The sequence below is a fragment of the Oryx dammah genome, unplaced genomic scaffold (genome assembly GCF_014754425.2).
Source record: "Oryx dammah isolate SB20612 unplaced genomic scaffold, SCBI_Odam_1.1 HiC_scaffold_29, whole genome shotgun sequence".
Lineage (NCBI taxonomy): Eukaryota > Metazoa > Chordata > Mammalia > Artiodactyla > Bovidae > Oryx > Oryx dammah.
Window position 1 is genome coordinate 58,361,274 of NW_024070213.1, and position 27,133 is coordinate 58,388,406.

Genomic DNA, 27,133 nt, shown 5'->3' on the forward strand with positions numbered 1-27,133 from the left:
CTCCATGCATGGATACTTAAAGAAATAATTATAATATGTGCTGTAATAGAGATAGTTATAATAAGAGCCTAATGGAAGAAGTATTAGTCTAGCTTCTTTGGGAAATCAAATCTGGCCCCCTTACTAAATTCCTAAGGGTGAAGAATTAAATCATTTCCATCTTCTCATTCTTAGTATTTGGCATGATTTCTTGTACATGAGTGTTCAAAAATATTTGATTACTTCAGCTTAAGTACTTATCAAAAGTATCATTTTTACTAGGTTCTCCAGTTTGTTTGTTAATTTTTTAGAGGATAATATTGAGTCCAAATTCAAAGTATGTTTCTATTACTACTTCCTCCAATCTTGCCAGAAGTCTCTAGCCTTATTTTGTATGTATATATGTGTATTTATTATACTTCTAAAATGTGTTTAAGGTACTTTAAAATATAAAATACAAACACACTTGGATAGGCATTTTTCCAAAGAAGACATAAAAATGGCCAACAGGTATATGAAAGATGCTCGCCATCACTAATTTATCAGGGAAATGAAAATCAAAACCACAATATGGGAGATATCACTTCAAACCTGTTAGAATGGCTACTATCAAAAAAGTCAAAAGGTAGCACTTGTTGGTGAAGATGTGTAGATAGGGAACCTATGTGCCATTATGGAAAATTGTTTGGAGGTTCCTCAAAAAATTAAAAATAGAAATACCATACCAATCCCACTTCTGGGTACATATCTAAAGGAAATAAAGTTATATCTTGAACAGATATCTTTACTCCCATGTTTAATGCAGCATTATTCATAATAGCCAGGGTATGGAGACAATCTCAGTATCCCTCAACAGAAGAATGGATAAAGAAAAATAAAGAAAATGTGGAGTGTATATATATATATATATATAAATGTTTATACATATTCCATTCCAATATGTAGTATGACAAAGACAAGATAACCACAATAAAAACTCCAAGTCAGAAAAGAGAAAAATGGGAAATACGCAGTAATCACTGGTTCACAGCAACTGTCAATTCCCTTCCCATTTGTTTTTTTTAACTGGAATTTTGTCTGTTCACTTTGATTAGTAATTTTCAGTTTAAACTGTGTCTGAATTTTTGTGTATGACAGATAAAAATTGTATACACTTAAGGTGTACAACATGATGCTCTGATATATATATATATATGTATATGTATATGTATATGTATATGTATATATATAAGGTGGAATTCATAGAAACAATTCATAGAAACATGGAGTTCAATTCTTGGTTGGGGAGCTAAGATTCTGCAAGCCACATGGCCAAAATAAATAAGTAATAGCCTTCTTTTTGGAAATGTAAATGACAGGTGTTAAAATTTTAGAACAGAATTTTCATATAATTTGGTAATTTTTCAGAAGGCAAGAGTGCCAGAGCTAGAAGCAGCATCCTTAATCAAGGCAGGTAGAGCTTTGTTTGATAAGATTCTCCATCCTAACTTTCTTTCAAAAAAATGTATTTTTACCTACTGGGAGGTTTTAGCATGAGAAATATAGTTACAGCATCTCTTTAGCCTGAAATATTAGAAACTGAGAACCCAGAGAAATAATCAGAATTAAGGAACTCTGGCATGTGCCTCCTTAGGGATGGGGGGACAGAGGGTACTGATTTCAAGATGTGATCATGATGTAGAGTCCACTGAACATAAGTATTTTCTGATGGATGTGTCAGGAGATGGAAAAAGGACACTTCTAAGCAAAGATGATCAGTAAACTGTTTTTATTTCATCTTAACTGCCGTCTTTGTAATTAAATGTTTTTCTCTTTATAAAGAAAACTGCCATAATCCTCCAAGATTTTCCAAGTTTAAGAATGCCTCCTCCCTTCTACTTCTTCCCTTCCCATTTGTTTTTTTTAACTGGAATTTTGTCTGTTCACTTTGATTAGTAATTTTCAGTTTAAACTGTGTCTGAATTTTTATGTATGACAGATAAAAATTGTGTATACTTAAGGTGTACAACATGATGCTCTGATATATATATATATGTATATATATAAGGTGGAATGATTACTGCAATCAAAGTAATTCACATATCCATCACCTCCCATAGTTACCTTTTGTGTAGCATGTGTGTGTGTGTGTGTGTGTGTGTGTGTGTGTGTGTGTGGTAAGAACACTTGAGGTATACTCTTTTATCAAATTTCAAGTATGCAATACATTACTACTAGCTACAGTCATCATGTTGTACACTAGGTCTCCAGAAATTAATCATCTTATAACTGAAAGTTTGTATGCTTTGATTAATATCTCCCTTTTGCCCCTATCTACTAGACTCTGGTAGCTACCAGTCTACTCTGTTACTTTGAGTTTGAACTTTTTTTTTTTAAGATTCCACAGGTCCATGGTGTGTGCGTGTGTGCCAAGTCTCTTCCTTTGTGTGTGACTCATTGAGACCCTATGGACTGTAGCCCAGCCAGGTAGTATTTGTCTTTTTCTGTCTGGCTTCTTTAACCTAGCATAATGCCCTCTGGGTTCAGCCACATTGTCCCAAATGACAGGATTTCCTTCTTTTTTAAGGCTGACTAATATTCCTGTGTGTGTGTCGGTGTCTGTGTGTGCAGATAAATGAAGAGATTTTTTAGATCCAGTCATCTGTTAATGGATGCATGCATGCTAAGTTGCTTCAGTTGTGTCCAACTCTTTGTGACCCTATGGACAGTAGCCCATCAGGCTCCTCTCTCCCATGGGATTCTCCAGGCAAGAATACTGGAGTGGGTTGCTATGGCCTCCTCCAGCAGATCTTCCCCACCCAAGGATCAGACCCTGGTGTCTTAGTGTCACCTGCATTGGCAGGCAGGTTCTTTACCACTAGTGCTACGTGGGATGCCCTCATGGACACTTAGGTTGTTTCCATACCATGGCTATTGTGAATAGTGTTGCAATGAACATAAGAGTACAGGTATTGCTTCAAGATAATGGCTGTGTTTCCTTTGAATATATATATACCAAAAAGCAGGATTACTGCATGGGAAAGCAACTTTTAAGGTTGCATAGACTTTCCTTAAAGAATTTTATTGTTCAGTTGCCCAGTCATGTCTGACTCTTTGTGATCCTATGGACCTCAGCATGCCAGGCTTCCCTGTCTATCACCATCTCCCAGAGCTTGCTCAAACTCATGTCTGTTCAGTCAGTGATGCCATCCAACAATCTCCTCCTCCATTGTCCCCTTCTCCTCCTGCCTTCCATCTTTCCCAGCATCAGGGTCTTTTCAAATGAGTCGGCTATTCACATCAGGTGGCCAAAGTATTGGAATTTCAGCTTCAGCATCAGTCCTTCCAATGAATATTCAGGGTTGATTTCCTTTAGGATTGACTGGTTGGATCTCCTTGAGGTCCAAGGGACTCTCAAGAGTCTTCTCCAACAGCACAGTTCAAAAGCAACAATTCTTCAATGCTCAGACTTCTTTATGGTCCAACTCTCACATCCATACATGATTACTGCAAAAACCATTGCTTTGACTAGATGGACCTGTGTCAGCAAAGTAATGTCTATGCTTTTTAATACACTGTCTAGATTTGTCAAAGCCTTTCTTCCAAGGAGCAAGTGTCTTTTAATTTCATGGCTGCACTCACCACCTGCAATGATTTTGGAGCCCAAGAAAATAAAATCTGTCACTGTTTCCATTGTTTCCCCATCTATTTGCCATGAAATGATGGGACAAGATGCCATGATCTTCATTTTTTGAATGCTGGATTTTAAGCCAGTGTTTTCACTCTCCTTTTTCACCTCTATCAAGAGACTCTTTAGTTCCTCTTCCCTTTCTTCCATAAGGGTGGTGTCATCTGCATATCTGAGGTTATTGATATTATTTCTCCTGGCAATCTTGATTCCAGCTTGTGCTTCATCCAGCCTGACATTTACCATGATGTATTCTGCATGTAAGTTAAATAAACAGGGTGACAATATACAGCCTTGATGCACTCCTTTCTTAATTTTGAGCCAGTCTATTGTTCCATGCTTGGTTCTAACCATTGCTTCTTGAGCTGCACACAGGTTTCTAATGAGGCAGGTAAGATGGTCTGGTAGTCCCATCTCTTGAAGAATTTTCCATAGTTTGTTGTCATCCACATAGTCAAAGGCTTTAGTGTAGTCAATGAAGTGGATATAGATGTTTTTCTGGAATTCTCTTGCTTTTTCGATGATCCAACGGATGGTGGCAATTTGATTTCTGATTCCTCTGCCTTTTCTAAATCCAGCTTGTACACCTAGAACTTTACAGTTCACATACTGTTGAAGCCTGGCTTGGAGGATTTTGAGCATGACCTTGTTAGTATGTGAAATGAGTGCAATTGTATGGTAGTTTGAACATTCTGTGGCATTGCCCTTCTTTGGGATTGGAATGAAAACTGACCTTTTCCAGTCCTGTGACCACTGCTGAGTTTTCCAGATTTGCTGGCATATTGAGTGCAGTATTTTCACAGCATCATCTTTTAGGATTTGAGATAGCTCAGCTGGAATTCTATCACCTCCACTAGTTTTGTTCGTAGTGAAGCTTCCTAAGGCCCACTTGACTTTATACTCCTGGATGTCTGGCTTCAGGTGAGTGATCACACCATCATAGTTATCCAGGTCATTAAGATCTTTTTTTTTGGATAGTGCTTCAATGCATTCTTGCCCCCTCTTAATATCTTCTGCTTCTGCTAGGTCCATACCATTTCTGTACTTTATTGTGCCTTTCTTTGCATGAAATGTTCTCTCAGTATCTCTAATTTTCTTGAAGAGATCTCTAGTCTTTCCCATTCTATTGTCTTCCTCTATTTCTTTGCATTGTTCACTTAGGAAGGCTTTCTTATCTCTCCTTTCTATTTGGAACTCTGTATTCAGATAGGTATATCTTTCCTTTTCTCCTCTGCCTTTAGTGTCTCTGATTTTCACAGCTATTTGTAAGGCCTTCTCAGACAGCCATTTTGCCTTTTTGCATTTCTTTTTCTTAGGGATGGTTTTGGTCACTGACTCCTGTACAGTGTTACAAACCTCTGTCCATAGTTCTTCAGGGACTCTGTCTATCAGATCTAATCCCTTGAATCTATATGTCACTTCAGTGTATAATTGTAAGGGATTTGATTAAGGTCATACCTGAAAGGCCTAGTGGTTTTCCCTACTTTCTTGAATTTAAGTCTGAATTTTGCAATAAGGAGCTCATGATCTGACCCACCATCAGCTCCAGGTCTTTTTTTTGCTGAGTGTATAGAGCTTCTCCATCTCCAGCTGCAACGAATATAATCAATCTGATTTCAGTATTGGCCATCTGGTGATGTCCATGTGTAGAGTTGTCTCCTGTGTTGTTGGAAGAGGGTGTTTGCTATGACCAGTGCGTTCTCTTGGCAAAACTTGGTTGGCCATTGCCCTGCTTCATTTTGTATTCCAAGGCCAAACTTGCCTGTTACTCCAGGTATCTCTTGACTTCCTACTTTTGCATTCCATTCCCCTATGATGAAAAGGACATCTGTTTCTGGTGTCACTTCTAGAAGATCCTTAAAGAATAGGTTGCTATTAATTATGACTCAATTAAAAATGCAACAAACACAATTTAAATGAGTTTAAGAAAAAGAGCAAATGACTAGGTTGTCTGGAAAAGTTTAAATACAACTATATCCAGGAACCAGACCAATATTGGCACCTTTCATTTTCTCTCTGTTTCTCCACTCTTCTCCTGTGTGTTAATTTTCTCTTAGTATAAGACAGACTCCATGAGGCCTGGGAGGATTATTCTGTGAGGCTTCATGCTATATCCTAATCTGGCAGCTTTGCAGAAGGAGTGCTTTTTACCACCATCCATCAGTTCAGTGAAAGTCTCAGACTGGTCTTGCTTAGATCAATGCCCACTACTGAGCCAATCACTATGTTTAGAAGAAGAGGTTACTATGAATGGCCAAGCCTGGTTCATGTGCCATTACTGTTGCCAAATGAATGAGATCCTGGGAAATCCAGTCGATAAGAATCACAGGAAGTAGAGGAGAGGCAGTTCCTCTAAAGAAAGGATGCTGGATGGGGGCGGGGGGGGGAGAGTCCAGTGCAGTAGGAAAGCTGAATGTCTGGTAAATCGTATTACTCCAGAACATTTTTATGCATGTATATAAGGAGTCTATGGCAATTAGCACTTTCCAAGTTGAAAGGTTTAGTGAGGAGGGAAAGCAGCAACCTTCTGCCCTGGAACTAGTAACCTAATATTATGGGAATTTGTGTTGAGTTAACCTTACAGCCTTATAGTTGTCCCATAGATCAACTCTTCTATTTTGTTTTTACCTCAGTTAACATGTTTAGCTCCTAGATATTCTGAGCATATCAGCTGTGAGACAGCATAAGTGGATCCTAACATGGCATGCAGTCTTTTTTCTAAAGCACTTTGAAATCCTGGGAAGATGGGGGTTATAGCAGATGCTCCAGTGAGCCTGTTAAGATTACTCATGATGACTCTAGGCTATGTTTGGAACTCTTTCTGAAGTGAATAAACAGATGGTTGGCAGTGGCTAAAATTGAAAGTAGTTTTAAAAATGCTGAGAATCAATTACTTTAATACTCTCTAAGCTTAAAGTTCCTTCAGAAATGACTGGATGATATTTACTGAGAAACATGTTCTTTCTGGAAAGAATTCGGCTCAAGGAGAGCAGATGTGCTGTAATATTCTGAGACATGATGTGAGAAAAAATCACTTGTTTCACATCAATATCACAGAAGTCCTGAGGCATAATTAATTGATGATTGCTTCAGAAATATTCTGAGCCAAGACATCACCAAAAAAGGGAAGTATTTTTCTCATTAACTTTCTAATAGCACATATTACTCATAAGAAATTCACAGGAATGGACATGCTATGTCTTGGAAAAGTGACCCATTTCGGAGTATTCTTGAGCCAGAAACAGCAAAATGGTGGGAAGGTTGAGCTTCAGGATTCTGAATCCTAGAAACTATGCCAGTAAGATTTTCTGAGGGCCAAGAAAGACAGTGAATCAGCCAGTCCAGCTGTGAGAATGCAGCTGTGAGATTGCTGAAGGAAACGATGAAGTAGAAAGTAAGGTCATAAAATGGATACACCACAAAGCTGAGAGAGGCATTAGCACACTGGAGGATAAAAATCAGTGCTGAGAATGACTTTGGCAAGTTAGAGACTTGTGTCTAAAATTAAAAAAAGAAAAGAAAAAATTTTAACAAGATCAGTCATTGATATGAAGAATCTGTAGGACCAACATAAGGCTGCAGACAGAAGTTGAGTAGCAACTTCTGAGAGTTTATGCTATATGGAAATTATCTTGTCCAACTAATTCATCTTACAGATGAAAAACATCTAGCTCAGAGAGTGTGTTTCAATTCTCTTGCTATTTAACAAATTAACCTGAAAGATAGTGGCTTTAAAAAGCCATTTATTTGCCTCTAATTCTGTAATTTGGGTAAGGCTGGGCAAGGATAGTTTGTCATCACTCCACATGGCTTCAGATGGGATGCCATGCTATGATTAGAGAATTCCATCAACTTACAAGATGGCCTCACTGATGGGTGGTCAAGCTGGTGTAGTTGGCATGGTCAGTTAGATCAGCAAGGGCTGTTGGCCAGGGGTTTGTCTTCTCTACATGGCCTCTCCATGTGGCTAGTTTGGGCTCATGGAGAGGTGATGTGGAGCACAATTGCTCACGGCATGGCAGTCTCAGGGTGGAAATGTTACACAGCGGCTGGCTTTATTCCAGAAAGCTGCTAGGTCATCTTGAGGCTTAAGTCTGGAATGAGCACAATGTCACTTTCTCAGTATTCTGTTAGTTACAGCAGGTCTCAGGGCCAGCCCATAGTCAAAAGGAGAACATAACACAGGGGCCTGAATAATAGAAGGCATAGTTCAATTTACCACAGAGGAGCTGTGGCTTGTGTAAAGTTAACAGTATGCTACTATCAGTAAAACTTGACTCTAATATGTCTGTATAATAAAACATAGTGGGGGAAAAAGGTACTGTTTGGCATGGCCAACACAGGAAAAAAAGGAAAAGAAAAGAAGAGGAAAATAGGCAGAAATAGGTAAATAATGATTCTACTATAAGGACTATGGTTTTTCCAATAGTCATGTATGGATGGACTATAAAGAAAGCTGAGCACCAAAGAATTGATGCTTTTGAACTGTGGTGTTGGAGAAGACTCTTGAGAGTCCCTTGGACTTCAAGGAGATCCAACCAGTCCATCCTAAAGGAAATCAGTCCTGAATATTCATTGGAAGGACTGATGCTGAAGCTGAAGCTCCAATACTTTGACCACCTGATGCGAAGAACTGTCTCACTGGAAAAGACCCTGATGCTGGAAAAGATTGAAGGAGGGAGGAGAAGGGGATGGTTGAAATGGTTGGATGGCATCACTGACTCAACAGACATGAGTCTGAGTAGGCTCTGAGAGTTGGTGATCGACAGGGAAGCCTGGCATGCTGCAGTCCATGGGATCACAAAGAGTCGGACATGACTGAACAACTGAACTGAAGTGACTATAAGGGCCATGTTCAAATCTCAACTTCACAACTTAAAATAAACCTGGAAAATTTGCAGGTAAGTCTAAGGGAAGTGGTAATTATAACTGGAGGATAGGAAAATAAAACTATGATGAAAACTTAAAAATTATATGCCTGGAGAAAAGAAGACTGGAGAGTGACTTAGTAAATGATCCTCAAAGTCTGCATATGAACATTCACCACTAGTTCCTATCTCTAAGAAGAGGAAAAGATGATGTCTGTTTAAACTGAGCATAACATAGAGGTTGAAATAACTTCTGGAAGAGACCATGGATTAGAAAAAGGAGGCATAAGTTTCTCTTTTTATATGGGAAAGTTTCCTTTGTCCTGGACAAAATGGAATCCTCATGATGACTCCATCATATGAAGCCGAGAAGCTCCTAGGGAGGGTGATGGTCTATATAGACTAATTGTCTATACCTTTCCTCCTGCATTATTATTAACCCTTTTATCCCCCTGTCTTTGCTCCCTGCCCTACATCCCATCTATATCAAAGGTTCCTTGAGGGCAGGGATTATGTCTTGATCTTCTTTTCCCAGAGTCTACAACTTGCTCTTAACAGAATATGTGTTTAATATATAAAGTGTTTAGATACCTTTGCCCATGTTAACTGATTAGGTGCTAAGCACAATGACTAAATAATTGTCTCTTTATTCAATTTGATTGATATTAACTGTGCATTGATTCTGTGCCAGGCACTACTGTAAGTAGTGATAAACTGAGGTCAGCAAAACATACTTTCTGTCCTTACAGTAAGAAGCTGTATGTATGTATAGTTTTTGAAGGAAAACTAAAGGATGACATGAGAGGTTAGGAGAATTTTTATAGAATAGTAAGCATATATATGAGCACAGGTTGTAAGGCTGGACTGACTGAAAGTTTCTTAAACACTGAATATTTTGATCTGTAAAATGGAAATAATAGAATCTATCTCATAAAATCGTTTCAAAATGTAACCTTGGTATAATATCAGTGTCCACTAGACTCCTTTTTGATTTTTGAATTTTTTTTTGAGCAGTTCTATTTGTAAAGAGTAACTTTTCATAGAGGTCTTCATCTGAGAAGATTGACTTATTTTAGAAATTATAAAAAAAAAAGAGAAATTTTGCATTTTTAGTTTTTAGGCTTAAACTATTATTATCTTGCAATTGCCATACAGGTCCAATGAACTCTTCAAAATCTAACATATGGGATTTTAGTGACCTTATTTTTCTCATATATTCAATTATTTTGCTATGTCATCATCCTTGAAATTGGTTCATCAATACTTACCAATTATTCTCAACTATGATTTTGAAAGAATAAGATAATAAGAAAATAGAAAGATTATTAAATTACCAGAAGTATTTGCAATAGTAAAATAAATCACCACTATTACATCACTCTTCAGTTTCTTATTGTCCTAAACAAAGTACTGAATTATCTTTCAAGAAAATACAAAAGATAAAAGAAAAACTATTTCTTTGGTTAAGGTTTTTTTTTTTTTTTAACACAGTTGGGAGAATTGAGTTTACAAGTCAAGTTTTGGAAACAAAAGAGTTCAGAGAGGGGGAATTAATACTTCATGTGGGCCACATGACAACAAAGAAAAATAGTAAATGAATAATAAAGGTGTAGGGAACACTTCCCTTGATTATCTTGAAATCTTTCCAATCCAGGGCTGTGCTGGGCTCACAGTATGTTTTCAATAAACAATTAATTAACAGAGAAATGGACCCAAATCAGTCCTTAATGTTAGTAAAGAGGAATGATATGAATCTTGCAGTCCAAAAATCCTAGGCCCTAATTCCTGTGCTGCCTCTAACTATATGTTTGACCTTAATCAAACCTCACTTTCATCATCTGTAGAAGAGACAATAATAGTATCTACCTCAGGAGATTGACATATGAAATAAGGCAGGTAAAATACTTAGAAGAGTACTCAGTAAGTGTGAGCTTCGTTTTTCTCCCTGGTTAACAGGTATTTTTCATCAGCATAGCAGTCAAATGTACAAAACCAAATGTCAATGCATTAACACAATAGTCTCACATGACTATTTTTTCCAAGAGCAAAACCCAGCTTTTCATTTATGGTGATTTATGATGGGATTACATTTGTCAACAGAATGACTTTAAAATCTGGCCCTAACTCTTTTCTTAATAAACTAGGAAAGAGAGTTCCTTAGGAATCATCGAATAACACTAAATTATATCTTATAAAATAAAAAGGGAAGAATAAAATTCCCTTTGTCATGTGAAAGGAATTAGCACTCATACCACAAGAAAACAACCTAAAATTTGAAACTTTTTCAGGATAAACAATATAATGAATGCTCAACAGAAATGTTATAATTTTCCTTTCCACTTGTACTAGGTCTTCTCCATGCTTAATAAAAACACATCTTGGGAAATTATACTGTTTTCTTTTTTCCAAGACATCTGCCAACTAGGTGAGAATAATAACAATGGTATTAATAATTATGATAATGAGAGCACTTAATAGTCACCATAAGTATTTCACATGACTTATCTCATTGAATTACCATACTGCTATGATTATATAATATAATTACATACAAAAAATTCATATGAATGGTTTTGAGAAGTTGATCCTAAGACTAAGAAGGGTGCATGAGGTAGACATTGTGCTGCACCGCCCAGATTCTTTTTCATTGACAGACGTTGCCTCAGGTAAGATCATTGTTGGCAGACAGTCTTGCCCTATGTTAACACCTTTCAGGAACTATCTTAATCAGGGTTCTGCTGTCAGCCAGCCCCTTCCAGGAGTGCCTCAGAAGCAGAGACTTTTGCCTGAAGTGTGTGTGAAAGTCGCTCAGTTGTGTCCGACTCTTTCCGACCCTATGGACTATACAATCCATGGAGTTCTCCAGGCCAGAATACTGGAGTGGGTAGCCTTTCTCTTCTCCAGGGAATCTTCCCAATCCAGGGATGGAACCCAGGTTTCCTGCATTATAGGTGGATTCTTTACCAGCTGAGCCACAAGGGAAGCCCAAGAATAATGGAGTGGGTAGCCTATCCCGTCTCCAGGGAATCTTCCTGACCCAGGAATCGAACCGGGGTCTCCTGCATTGCAAGTGGATTCTATACTGACTGAGCTATAAGAGGAAACCTTGCCCCAAACCATGCCCTTTCCAGGGTGGCTCCTATCCAATGACTGGTTGATGTGGAAGTATAAAGACTTAGCCATCTAGGGCCAACTTAGGACAACCCCGAATGGCCATTCTATCTTCAGAGCTCTTTGTGGGGTCAGCTGAGATGGTGGTTGGTGTGCATCACAGCTGGATTTATCCCTCTGCTTCCTTCCCCATGTTTCAACAAGTTTTAATCCCAAGGGCACTGCTTAATAAACATCCTGCATGCTAAGCTGTGTCTCAGAGTCTGCTGCCTGGGAAACCCAACTTGCAACACTGCAAGTACATTACCAAAAAAAGGCCATCTTTTCTCCCACAAAATATCTCACATTTTAAATTATTCATAACACTAAATGTAGTTATTGAAAAAAATGGAATCTCAAACAAGTTACAGTATTCCTTGTCTTATTATGCACATTTATATAGCCTGCATTGTGGAACGAGGATGGTCATGGTGTAGCTGTGCTTTGGACACACTTAGCACATGGTTGTAGGTGAATGTTGGGGAACCAAGTTTGTCAGTCTGATAACTGATCCTCTTAACCAAAATAAAAACAAATAAAGAAAAGTAGAATCTTCTTATGGAATATAGTACAAATGTAAGAAATACATTCTGATTGGTGAACTTTTAATTACAGAAATGGTATAAGATCAAAAAGGAATGATCCACCTGTTTCCTCACCTCAACCCCTATCCCATTCCCCAGAGGTAATCGCTGTTGGTTGGATATGCATTATTACCAGAACCTTTTCTATGACTACTTATTTATAGGTATGCATATGTTTGAATATGAATTTTTAATAAAAATGGAATTTATTCTATGTGCTGCTCAGCAACCCACATTATAGAAGATAATCTGCTTTACTCAAACTACTGATTTAAATGTTAATCATATCTAAAAATTACCTTGACAACATCTAAATTGGAATTTAACCAAACATCTGGGCACCACAGATAAGCCAAGTTGACACATTCAAGATTAATCATCACAGTACACCCTTTGTCAGTTTGGCACTTTTAAAATCATAATTAATATCTAAATAAAGATAATAACAAGTGTCTTAGTTCAGGCTACTATAGTGAAGTACCATAGACTGGGTGGCTTATAAGTAACAGAAATGTATTTTTCTAAAGCTTGGAAGTCTGAGGTCAGGGTGCCAGCATGGTCAAGTTCTGGTGAAGTTCTGGCCAAGTTCTTCCAGAAACTCTTCCAGTTACTGACTGCTGATTTCTTGTATTGCATGGCAGAAAGCAGGAAGGGATAGGAAGCTCTCTTGTAGGTCTGATAAGGGCATTAATCCCATTCCTGAGGATTTTATCATCATGACCCCATCTTAGCCTAATCCCAAAGGCCCCATCTCTTAATACCATAACACTGTGAGGGTGGAGTTTCAACATATTAATTTTGGAAGGACACAAACATTCTGTCCATAGCAATAACATTATATTTCCACCTAATATGGTACAACTATCCTTTGTACAACTGAAAAAGCACTAACTCTTTCTCCAAAAGAAGATGCAAAGTTCTTGGGTGATGTTCACTCTTCTTACCATACAACTTAAATATTATAAAGCTAATATATCTTATGTTATATAAGAGGATCAAAAAAGAAAAAAACAAAGATACTTGCTAAGAAAACACACATACAGACATTCATAATGAAATAAGGATGAAATGCTCATGATAATTACAGTTGTTACAGTACAGTTCAGTTGCTCAGTTGTGTCTGACTCTTTGTGACCCCATGGACCTTAACACGCTAGGCTTACCTGTCCCTCACCAACAGTTATTATTACTGGTCTGTATGCAGGTCAAGAAGCAACAGTTAGAACTGGACATGGAACAACAAACTGGTCCCAAATAGGCAAAGGAGTATGTCAAGGCTGTATATTGTCACCTTGCTTATTTAACTTATATGCAGAGTACATCATGAGAAATGCTGGACTGGAAGAAACACAAGCTGGAATCAAGATTGTCAGGAGAAATATCAATAACTTCAGATATGCAGATGACACCACCCTTATGGCAGAAAGTGAAGAGGAACTAAAAAGCCTCTTGATGAAAGTGAAAGTGGAGAGTGAAAAAGTTGGCTTAAAGCTCAACATTCAGAAAACAAAGATCATGGCATCTGGTCCCATTACTTCATGGCAAATAGATGGGGAAACAGTGGAAACAGTGTCAGACTTTATTTTTTGGGCTCCAAAATCACTGCAGATGGTGACTGCAGTCATGAAATTAAAAGACACTTACTCCTTGGAAGGAAAGTTATGACCAATCTAGATAGTATATTCAAAAGCAGAGACATTACTTTGCCGACTAAGGTCCGCCTAGTCAAGGCTATGGTTTTTCCAGTAGTCATGTATGGATGTGAGAGTTGGACTGTGAAGAAGGCTGAGCCCTGAAGAATTGATGCATTTGAACTGTGGTGTTGGAGAAGACTCTTGAGAGTCCCTTGGACTGCAATAGATCCAACCAGTGCATTCTAAAGGAGATCAGCCCTGGGATTTCTTTGGAAGGAATGATGCTAAAGCTGAAACTCCAGTACTTTGGCCACCTCATGCGAAGAGTTGACTCATTGGAAAAGACTCTGATGCTGGGAGGGATTGGGGGCAGGAGGAGAAGGGGACAACCCAGGATGAGATGGCTGGATGGCATCACAGACTCGATGGACGTGAGTCTGAGTGAACTCTGGGAATTGGTGACGGACAGGGAGGCCTGGCGTGCTGCAATTCACGGGGTTGCAAAGAGTCGGACACGACTGAGCGACTGAACTGAACTGATACAGTCACAGCTGGTATTTAGAATACATTCTTCCACTCCATATTCTGTATTTCCCCTTTTGCTCAGCAAGCACCTCAGCTGATTGTGGTTCTTTACCACGTAGATAACTCAAACTTTCATTCCTGGAAGGTCTAGGTTATTTCTAGTCCTGCCTGAATTGGGTTGTTGTAACTTTCCATCATCTTTGATTACAGGCTTGAAGGCTTGAAGTCGCTAAGTCCTGTCTGACTCTGCAACCCCATGGACTGTAGTCTACTAGGCTCCTCCATCCATGGGATTCTCCAGGCAAGAATACTGGAGTGGGTTGCCATTTCCTTCTCCAGGGGATATTCCCAACCCAGGGATCGAATCTGGGTCTCCCACATTGCAGGCAGATGCTTTGACCTCTGAGCCACCAGGGAAGCCCTGATTACAGGGCATGGTAATAATAAAGAGACATCCTAAGAGACATGCCCTTCCTTACCTCCACTGGGAAGTAGTAGACCAATTTCCCCTTGGTTATCAAGATCAGTCATCCCAGCCAACATAGTAACTCTATTCTTCGTCCATTTAGGGGTATGAGGAGCCCAAAGTGGTGGGCTGGCAGTCTTAACTTCCAAACCGTTTTGTGTCTTCTGGAAAAAAGGCATTCTTCCATTTAACGTTAAGACCTTTAGGCCAGCAGAATATGAGTTTATGAACACAGAAAGAAAAAAATAGTGGATTACTAGGGAAAATAGTGAATGGTGCTCATCCCATTTCCACCCTTTGATTCCTGGACTCATGAATCCTGGCTACAGGAGAACAGCAGAAAGTACAGAGTACATAAAACCTCCTGGCCAATCTTGTCCTACTCCTACAAGATATTGCCACCTCAGTTCAGTTCAGTCGCTCAGTAATGTCCAACTCTTTGCGACCCCATGAATTGCAGCATGCCAGGCCTCCCTGTCAATCACCAACTCCCAGAGTTCACTCAAATTTACCTCCATTGAGTCAGTGATACCAATCAGCCATCTCATCCTCTGTCGTCCCCTTTTCTTCCTGCCCCCAGTCCCTCCCAGCATCAGGATCTTTTCCAGTGAGTCAACTCTTCGCATGAGGTGGCCAAAGTACTGGAGTTTCAGCTTTAGCATCATTCCTTCCAAAGAAATCCCAGGGCTGATCTCCTTTAGAATGCACTGGTTGGATCTATTGCAGTCCAAGGGACTCTCAAGAGTCTTCTCCAACACCACAGTTCAAATGCATCAATTCTTTGGAACTCAGCTTTCTTCACAGTCCAACTCTCACATCCATATATGACCACTGGAAAAACAATAGCCTTGACTAGACAGACTTTTGTTGGCAAAGTAATGTTTCTGCTTTTGAATATGCTATCTCAGTTGGTCATAACTTTCCTTCCAAAGAGTAAACGTCTTTTAATTTCATGGCTGCAATCACCATCTGCAGTGATTTTGGAGCCCCCCAAAATAAAGTCTGACACTGTTTCCACTGTTTCCCCATCTATTTCCCATGAAGTGATGGGACCAGATGCCATGATCTTCGTTTTCTGAATGTTGAGCTTTAAGCCAACTTTTTCACTCTCCACTTTCACTTTCATCAAGAGGCTTTTTAGTTCCTCTTTACTTTCTGCCATAAGGGTGGTGTCATCTGCATATCAGAGATTATTGATATTTCTCCCTGCAATCTTGATTCCAGTTCGTGCTTCATCCAGCCCAACATTTCTCATGATGTACTCTGCAAATAAGTTAAATAAGCAGGGTGACAATATACAGCCTTGACATACTCCTTTTCCTATTTGGAACCAGTTTGTTGTTCCATGTCCAGTTCTAACTGTTGCTTCCTGACTTGCATATAGGTTTCCCAAGAGGCAGGTCAGGTGGTCTGGTATTCCCATCTCTTCCAGAATTTTCCACAGTTTATTGTGATCCACACAGTCAAAGGCTGGCATAGTCAATAAGGCAGAAATAGATGTTTTTCTGGAACTCTCTTGCTTTTTCGATGATCCAGCGGATGTTGGTAATTTGATCTCTGGTTTCTCTCCCTTTTCTAAAACCAGTTTGAACATCTGGAAATTCACAGTTCACGTATTGCTGAAGCCTGGCTTGGAGAATTTTGAGCATTACTTTACTAGTGTGTGAGATTTAAGGTCCTAGATCTGATAGATAGAGTGCCTGATGAACTATGGACTGAGGTTTGTGACACTGTACAGGAGACAGGGATCAAGACCATCCCCATGGAAAAGAAATGCAAAAAAGCAACATGGATGTCTGGGGAGGTCTTACAAATAGCTGTGAAAAGAAGAGAAGTGAAAAGCAAAGGAGAAAAGGAAAGATATAAGCATCTGAATACAGAGTTCCAAAGAATAGCAAGAAGAGAGAAGAAAGCCTTCCTTAGGGATCAGTGCAAAGAAATAGAGGACAACAACAGAATGGGAAAGACTAGAGATCTCTTCAAGAAAATTAGAGATACCAAGGGAACATTTCATGCAAAGATGGGCTTGATAAAGGACAGAAATGGTATGGATCTAACAGAAGCAGAAGATATTAAGAAGAGGTGGCAAGAATACACAGAAGAGCTGTACAAAAAAGATCTTCATGACCTGGATAATCACGATGGTGTGATCACTCACCTAGAGCCAGACATCCTGGAATGTGAAGTCAAGTGGGCCTTAGAAAGCATCACTACGAACAAAGCTTGTGGAGGTAATGGAATTCCAGTTGAGCTCTTTCAAAGCCTGAAAGAGCTGCACTCAATATGCCAGCAAATTTGGAAAACTCAGCAGTGGCCACAGGACTGGAAAAGGTCATTTTTCATTCTAATCCCAAAGAAAGGCAATGCCAAAGAATGCTCAAACTATCGCACAATTGCACTCATCTCACACGCTGGTAAAGTAATGCTCAAAATTGCCACCTAGGTGGCACTATAAATGAGTCTTCAAAAGGCCTTTCCATCATTCTATGAAGCCAGATGCCTCTGGATGATGGGAGACACGGTAAGACCAATGAGTTCCCTGAACATTGTCCATAGTCACACTTTATTTGTTGTAAATTGAGTTCCCTGATCAGAAGTAATGCTGGAATACCCTAATAGCGGATAAAGTGTTCTATATGTCTACAAACCATATTTTTGGCTGAAGCACTGTGTGCAGGGAAGGTAAATTCATATCTAGAGTGTCTATTCCAATAAGAGGAAAATGCTGCTCCCTCCATTATGGAAGTGGTCCAATGTAATCAACACGTCAGCTGGTAGTTGGCTGATCACCCTGGGGAAGGATGCCATATTGGGGACTCAGTGTAGATAGCAGACTGAGCACTCAGCAGTGGCCACAACCAGGTCAGCTGTGGTGAGCACGAGTCCATTTCACTGAGCCCAGGCATAGCCTCCAGCCCTGCCACTATGGCCACTTTTTTCATGAGCCCATTGAGCAATGACAGAGGTGGCTGAGCAAAGAGCTGGTACCCCCAGAATGGGTCATCCTATCCACTTGATTATTAAACTCCCTCCCTACTGAGGACATACTTTTGTGAACACTCACATGGACACAAATAACTTCACATTTTCACTCATTCAGAGAGGTGTATTCATATACTTCTTCCCCAGATTTCTTTGTTTCCAGTTTTCCAGTCATGCTTCTTCCAAGTGTCTGACCTTCCAGCCAAACTATTGGCCACAGCCCATGAATCAGTACATAATCACACAGCTGGTCATTTTCCCTTCCAAGAAAAATGAGCAAGCAGGTGTGCTGCTTGACATTCTGCCCACTGGGAGGACTTCCTTTCATCACCATCCTTCAGAGATGTCCCAGAAAGGGGTTGTAGTACTATAGCTGTCCATTTTCAAGTAGTGTCTGCATGTTGCACAGAATCAGCATAAACCAGGCCGAAGATTTCTCTTCCCCTATCATCTGATGGCAGGCAACTCCCAGTGAGGCCACAGCCACAGACTGGGAGAAAGAAGCTAATGTCGCAGGAGCAGGAATCCTTTTACATTTATACTATAAATCTAGCTCATTCATTTTTATCATTGTATCCCATTTTATCATTGTACCATAATACAACTGTTTCACTGTAATGAGCTTATAGCTTGTCTTCAATTTTTTTTCCCCCTTTAAAATGTTCCAGGGAATCTAGTAGGGACTGCATTGAATCTGTAGATGGCCTTAAGTAATACAGTCATTTTTACAATATTGATTCTTCCAATCCAAGAACATGACATTTTATCTTTCCATCTGTTTGTGTCTTTAATTTCTTTTATCATCTCATAATTTTCAGAGTACAGGGTTTTTTCCTCTTTTGGTAGGTTTATTCCTAGGTAGGTATTTTATTCTTTTTTTTTTTTGGCTGCACTGGTTCTTTGTTGCTGCGCACAGGCTTTCTCTAGTTTCGAGTGGGGACTACTCACTAGTTATGGTGCGAGGGCTTCTCATTGCAGCAGCTTCTCCTGTTGCAGTGTATGGGCTCTAGTGTAGGCTTCAGTAGTTGTGGTTCATGGACTTGGTTGCCGCGTGGCATGTGGAATCCTCCCAGGCCAGTGATCGAACTCATGTCTCCTGCATTGGCAGGCAGATTTCTTAACCACTGGACCACTAGGGAAGTCCGGTGTTTTATTGCTTTTTGTTCAATGGTAAATGGAATCTCTTTCTGATCTTTCATTGTTAGTGTATAAAAATACAAATGCCATATGATATCATTTATATATGGAATCTAAAAAAATGATACAAATGAACATATTCACAAAACAGAAAGAGATTCACAGACATAGAAAACAAATTTATAGTTACCAAAGGGAAAAGGCTGGGGGAAAGATAAATTAGGAGCTTGGGATTAACAGATATACAATACTATATATAGAGTAATCAACAAGGACTTACTATATAGCACAGGGAACTCTACTTAGTATTCTGTAATAATCTATATGGGAAAAGAATCTGAAAGAGAATGGATATATATATAACTGAATCACTTTTTTGTACATCTAAAATTAACACACACACAAAAAAAATAAAATTAACACAACATTGTAAATCAGCTATACTCTAATATAAAATAAAAATTAAACTTAAAAAGTGTTCTGGGGGAGATTATATACTTATATATATAAGTATATATACATATATATACTTATATCCTTGTGCATCTGTGAGATTTTCATAAAAATCAGGTAATGGAAGTAGAAAATAAAATATTAACTGTGGCAACAAGATTGGCTACTCTGAAACAAAGATGCATCAGGATACTTATTCATTTTGAAATCTATCACAAGTATCCTTGACTACTCAGAAAAGAATCTACTGAAATTCTCAAGTGTGTGTGTGTGTGTGTGTGTGTGTGTATTAGTGTGTGTTGACCCTTGAACAACGAACTCTCTGAGCAGTAGAAAAGTTGCATATAAATTTCAGTCATCCCTCAATATCCTAAGTTCCTCTACTTATGGTTCAGCATCTGAGGGTTCAACCAACCTTGGGTCATATAGTACTGTATTATTTTACTATTGAAAAAATCCACAGATAAGTGGACCTGAGCAGTTCAAACATATTGCTGTTCAAGGGTCAACTGTACTCTTTATATTATTGAGCTAACATTTAAACCAATACAGGAGTATTTTCACCTACAATTTTGAGTTGAATTAGCAATTATTGCCACTCAATGAATTTGGGGGTATTCGACAGTTAGGACATAGTCCAACTTATTTAAATTCTTTTGTTCATTGCAAGCACAGCTCCACAAATTATCTACTTGATCAGTTAGGTATTTCGTACTTTCTGATGATTGCTTCTATCCCAAGAGTTGATTCATTCTTGGGGATAATTATTTAAAGAATGCATTTCAAATTCAACTGAAGTCTTATACTCATGCATAGTAATACATCTTTTTTAACTTTGCCAAACCAATAATCTTAACAATTTATACTTTATAAATCAAAGAAATTCATTCCATTCTAACCAAGAATATAAGCTTTCAGTTTCTTTTATAAAGGATATATGTTTCATACTTTGGTGGCTGGTTATATTTCACTGAACTGAAAAAAGGCATCTCGTATATGAACAACTAAAATGTGCATCTCTACTCACAAATCGTTGAGTTAGTAGAGATTTCACCTCTTATAGAACAAAGGCTTCAGGTAAAGTGTTTTAAATCTTTGCTGATTTCAAAAGAAACCAACCTCCAAGTTAGACAGGGCTCTCTTCTTTGGTGGGCCTTCTGTAAGCAGAGACTGATTGTTACTTGCAAAATCTTACAAGTGAGTCCTCTTGTGAAAAAATTTCTCCACATTAAAAAAAAAGATAGTTTAAATTCCACTATCTGAGATTTTATTAGAAGTCTTTAAAAACCTTTCAGTCTTCTTTAAAAAATCTCTTAAAATCAAATTCCTGGGAGAGTTAATCCCTTAAACCAAGAGGGCAGTTATCATCTTCATTAAATAACTTAGAAATGAGATGAAAGGAGCTCACCAGACAGTCAAAGAAAATTTTTGGCTTATTCTACAATTTTACCAATAATCTACCCTCATAAGATTTCAGGTAAAATAAGCCCATATTAACTTAGTTAGGTTTGGATGTGAATTTATCTTCTAAGATATTTCAAAATTAGATGATATTTTATTTATAGATAGCTCTTTTAGACACACTTTCTTTTCAAATCATGAACTTTCTATACCTTGTTCCTTCTAGAAAACATCTATACTTACTAACTCTGGAGAATGGATCTTCTGTTATTCTCTGATCCTCTTAAAGTTAATCATTATCTTTACTTTTATCATAGTCTTGTCTTTATTTCCTTTACTTACACCACCCATATATGTATCCTGAAATAATATAATTTTGTTTTGCTTATTTTTGAAATTCATAAAAGTTGAATCATACATATGTATTCTCTTTTGCTCCATATTGTTGATTATAGCTATATTTGTTCATTTTTAGTTCAGTTCAGTTCAGTCATTCAGTCGTGACTGACTCTTTGTGACCCCATGAATCACAGCACACCAGGCCTCCCTGTCCATCACCAACTCCCAGAGTTCACTCAGATTCATGTGCATCGAGTCAGTGATGCCATCCAGCCATCTCATCCTCGGTCGTCCCCTTCTCCTCCTGCCCCCAATCCCTCCCAGCATCAGAGTCTTTTTCCAATGAGTCAACTCTTCGCATGAGGTAGCCAAAGTTCTGGAGTTTCAGCTTTAGCATCATTCCTTCCAAAGAAATCCCAGGGTTGATCTCCTTCAGAATGGACTGGTTGGATCTCCTTGCAGTCCAAGGGACTCTCAAGAGTCTTCTCCAACACCACAGTTCAAATGCATCAATTCTTCGGCGCTCAGCTTTCTTCACAGTCCAACTCTCACATCCATACATGACCACTGGAAAAACCATAGCCTTGACTAGACAGACCTTTGTTGGCAAAGTAATATCTCTGCTTTTGAATATGCTATCTAGGTTGGTCATAACTTTTCTTCCAAGGAGTAAGCGTCTTTTAATTTCATGGCTGCAATCACCATCTGCAGTGATTTTGGAGCCCCCCAAAATAAAGTCTGACACTGTTTCCACTGTTTCCCCATCTATTTCCCATGAAGTGATGGGACCAGATGCCATGATTTTCATTTTCTGAATGTTGAGCTTTAAGCCAACTTTTTCACTCTCCACTTTCACTTTCATCAAGAGGCTTTTTAGTTCCTCTTTACTTTCTGCCATAAGGGTGGTGTCATCTGCATATCAGAGATTATTGATATTTCTCCTGGCAATCTTGATTCCAGTTTGTGCTTCATCCAGCCCAACATTTCTCATGATGTACTCTGCAAATAAGTTAAATAAGCAGGATGACAATATATAGCCTTGACATGCTCCTTTTCCTATTTGGAACCAGTCTGTTGTTCCATGTCCAGTTCTAACTGTTGCTTCCTGACTTGCATATAGGTTTCCCAAGAGGCAGGTCAGGTGGTCTGGTATTCCCATCTCTTCCAGAATTTTCCACAGTTTATTGTGATCCACACAGTCAAAGGCTGGCATAGTCAATAAGGCAGAAATAGATGTTTTTCTGGAACTCTCCTGCTTTTTCGATGATCCGGCAGATGTTGGCAGTTTGATCTCTGGTTCCTCTGCCTTTTCTAAAACCAGCTTGAACATCTGGAAGTTCATGATTCAGGTATTGCTGAAGCCTGGCTTAGAGAATTTTGAGCATGACTTTACTAGCGTGTGGCATGAGTACAATTAGTGCGGTAGTTGGAGCATTTTTTGGCATTGCCTTTCTTTGGGATTGGAATGAAAACTGACCTTTTCCAGTCCTGTGACCACTGCTGAGTTTTCCAAATTTGCTGGCATATTGAGTACAGCACTTTGACAGCATCATCTTTCAGGATTTGAAAGAGCTCAACTGGAATTCCATCACCTCCACTAGCTTTGTTCATAGTGATGCTTCCTAAGGCCCACTTGACTTCACATTCCAGAATGTCTGGCTTTAGGTGAGTGATCACACCATCGTGATCATCTTGGTCTTGAAGATCTTTTTTGTACAGTTCTGTGTAATCTTGCCACCTCTTCTTAATATCTTCTGCTTCTGTTAGATCCATACCATTTCTGTCTTTTATCGAGCCCATCTTTGCATGAAATGTTCCCTTGGTATCTCTAATTTTCTTGAAGAGATCTCTAGTCTTTCCCATTCTGTTGTTGTCCTCTATTTCTTTGCATTGATCGCTGAGGAAGGCTTTCTTCTCTCTTCTTGCTATTCTTTGGAACTCTGTATTCAGATGCTTATATCTTTCCTTTTCTCCTTTGCTTTTCACTTCTCTTCTTTTCACAGCTCTTTGTAAGACCTCCCCAGACATCCATGTTGCTTTTTTGCATTTCTTTTCCATGGGGATGGTCTTGATCCCTGTCTCCTGTACAGTGTCAAGAACCTCAGTCCATAGTTCATCAAGCACTCATCTATCAGATCTAGTCCCTTAAATCTATTTCTCACGTCCACTGTATAATCATAAGGGATTTGATTTAGGTCATACCTGAATGGTCTGGTGGTTTTCCCTACTTTCTTCAGTTTAAGTCTGAATTTGGCAATAAGGAGTTCATGATCTGAGCCACAGTCAGCTCCTGGTCTTGTTTTTGTTGACTGTATAGAGCATCTCCATCTTTGGCTGCAAAGAATATAATCAATCTGATTTTGGTGTTGACCATCTGGTGATGTCCATGTGTAGAGTCTTCTCTCATGTTGTTGGAAGAGGGTGTTTGGTATGACCAGTGCATTTTCTTGGCAAAACTCTATTAGTCTTTGCACTGCTTCATTCCGGATTCCAAGGCCAAATTTGCCTGTTACTCCAAGTGTTTCTTGACTTCCTACTTTTGCATTCCAGTCTCCTATAATGAAAAGGACATCTTTTGGGGGTGTTCTAAAAGGTCTTGTAGGTCTTTATAGAACCGTTCAACTTCAGCTTCTTCACCATTACTGGTTGGGGCATAGACTTGGATTACCGTGATATTGAATGGTTTGCCTTGGAAATGAACAGAGATCATTCTGTCATTTTTGAGATTGCATCCAAGTACTGCATTTTGGACTCTTTTGTTGACCATGATGGCTACTCCATTTCTTCTAAGGGATTCCTTCCCGCGGTAGTAGATACAATGGTTATCTGAATTAAATTCACCCATTCCAGTCCATTTTATTTCACTGATTCCTAGAATGTCGACTTTCACTCTTGCCATCTCCTGTTTGACCACTTCCAATTTGCTTTGATTCATGGACGTGACGTTCCAGGTTCCTATGCAATATTGCTTTTTACAGCATCAGACCTTGTTTCTATCAACAGTCACATCCACAGCTGGGTATTGTTTTTACTTTGTCTCCATCCCTTCATTCTTTCTGCAGCTATTTCTCCACTGATCTCCAGCAGCATTGGGCACCTACTGACCTGGGGAGTTCCTCTTTCAGTATCCTATCATCTTGCCTTTTCATAATGTTCATGGGGTTCTCAAGGCAAGAATACTGAAGTGGTTTGCCATTCCCTTCTCCAGTGGACCACATTCTGTCAGACCTCTCCATCATGACCCGCCCATCTTGGGTGGCCCCACGGGCATGGTTTAGTTTCATTGAGTTAGGCTGTGGTCCTAGTGTGATTAGATTGACTAGTTTTCTGTGAGTATGGTTTCAGTGTGTCTGCCCTCTGATGCCCTCTTGCAACACCTACCGTCTTACTTGGGTTTCTCTTTCCTTGGAGGTGGGGTATCTCTTCATGGCTGCTCCAGCAAAGCACAGCCGCTGCTCCTTACCTTCACCAGGGGGTATCTCCTCACTGCCGCCCCTCCTGGCCTTGAACGTGGAATAGCTCCTCTAGGCCCGCCTGCTCCCACACAGCCACCACTCCTTTCATTTTTACTTCTAATTTTCCATTTCTAAATATCCTTTTATTTCTTCATTGAACAGCTAATAAACATTTATGATGTTTCAATTTGAGGACTACTAACAATAATGGTGCTATGAATGCTGTTAAACACGAACTGTGATAAACATAAGCGCACAGTATATTCCTAAGACTGGAATTCTTATGTCACAGGATATGAATATCTTCAATTTTACGTGATAATGCAAACTAATTTCCAAAGCAATTGTGCCTAATTACACTGCAACTAGAAATCTATGAGCTCCAGTTGCTTTTTATCCTGGCCAACCCTTGATATTGTCAGATGTACTAATTTTTGCAAATCTGCTGTATGTGTAAAGGTATCCCACTAATCTACATAGCCTTGATTAGAAAGGAGGTTGAGTACCTTTTTCATAAATTTTACCAGCCATCAGGATATCCTTTATTGTGAAGTGGTGAAAAGTCCCTCACATGTTTTGCTCTGTTTCTATAGATTGTTTTTTTGTTAAAAAAAAAAAAGGAGTTCTTTATTCTGAGTACTAATAAATACTTGATTGATCCTACAGGTTGCAAAAATCTTCCATTCTCTGTCATTTCTTTTCTGTCTTTTTAAGTTGTCTTTTGACATAATTTTAATGTAGTCAATTTTTTCTTTTATGTTTAGTGATTTTTGTAACTTGTTTAATGTCACTTAAACCTTGAGGTATTTTCCTATATTCCTCCTAATAGCTTTATAGTTTTTGACTTTCATATTTAAGTCATAAATCTACCTGGTATTGATTTTTTAATTAATTAATTTTTATTGGAGGATAATTACTTTACTTTTTTGCCATATATCAACATGAATCAGCCATGGGTATACATGTGTCCCCCCGATCCTGAACACTTCTCCCACCTCCCTGTCCACCCTATCCCTCTGGGTTGTCCCGGAGCACTGGTTTTGGGTGCTCTGCTTCATGCATTGAGCTTGCATGTCTATGGTGTGAGGTAGAAGTCTATTTCTTTTTTTCCCATAAAGACAGTCAACTGTTCCAGCACTGATCTTCCAGAACAAGAAGAGAGTCTTCTGAGTTGTTTTTCTTTTCTTTTAATCCAAGTGTAGGAAATCTCTAGCCCTTGACAACCGCTTTCATCTCACAGAGAAGGTAACAAGAAGGGGTTCAACTTATCTCAATACTTGTTAAAACTCAAAAGAGTTTTCTTTATATTGTTAGTTGTAATCATCTGGATGCGTGCATGCATGCTAAGTTGCTTCAGTCGTGTCCAGCTCTCTGTGATCCTAAGAATTGTAGCCTGCCAGGCTCCTCTGTCCATGGGATTCTCCAGGCAAGAATACTGGGGTGGGCTGTCATGCCCTCCTCCAGGGGATTTTGCCAGCCCAGGGATCAAGCCATCCTCTCTTATCTGCTGCATTGGCAGGTGGGTTCTTTACCACCAGCACCACTGGGAGGCCCCTGAAGAGCTCACTACTAAACCAAAATTTGACCAATACCTACTTTTTCCATTCACTGAACAAAATTCAACATGATAAGGTCCTTCCAGAAGAAGTCTGATCCTTCTTCCTCCTCTCGACTCTTCTAGTCTTGCCTTCTTCAGACTAAACAACACTAAGATTCTTTCACTCTTCCTTGCTGTCCTAATGTCATCTCCCCTCAGCATCTTAGCTCTTCTGAAGGAAGGTTCTGAACATAAAATTGACTAGCAGAATGTAAAATAAACTCTCACCTTCTTTACCTCACACATAATACCTTTATTAATGTGTTTCCTTTTCTGAAGCCACTTTCTATTGCTGTTTTTGTATGCAACATACAACTACCATAACAGTGACATAGAATTACATGTTTATTTGTTAACACTATCAAATAGCATTATGTTCCTATTTAAAACATGACTGGAACATCCCTAGAGGTCCAGTGGGTTAAGACTTCATGCTTCTGCTGCAGAGGGCATGGACTCAATCCCTGGACAGGGAATTGAGATCCCATAGGCCACATGGTGGGCCCAAAATAAATAAGTAAATAAATTTTTTAAAAGTAAATGAGTCTACTGTTTCTACATTTCTCTCTTTCTTAAAAGATAACCTTAATTATGTTTCTTATGTACTTATGTGTGTGTGTGCAAGTTGATTCAGTCATGTCCAACTCTGTGATGCTACGAACTACAGCCCTCCAGGCTCCTCTGTCCATGGGATTCTCCAGGTAAGAATATTGGATTGCATTGTCATGCCCTCTTTCAGAGAATCTTCCTGACCCAGCGATCAAACCCATGTCTCTTACATCTCCTTCAGTGGCAGGCGGGTTCTTTACCATCAGCGCCATCTGGGAAGCTGCTTATGTACTTACAGATGATCCCAAATGGTTTAAAACACATACATACTTCTTGAGAGGAAACAG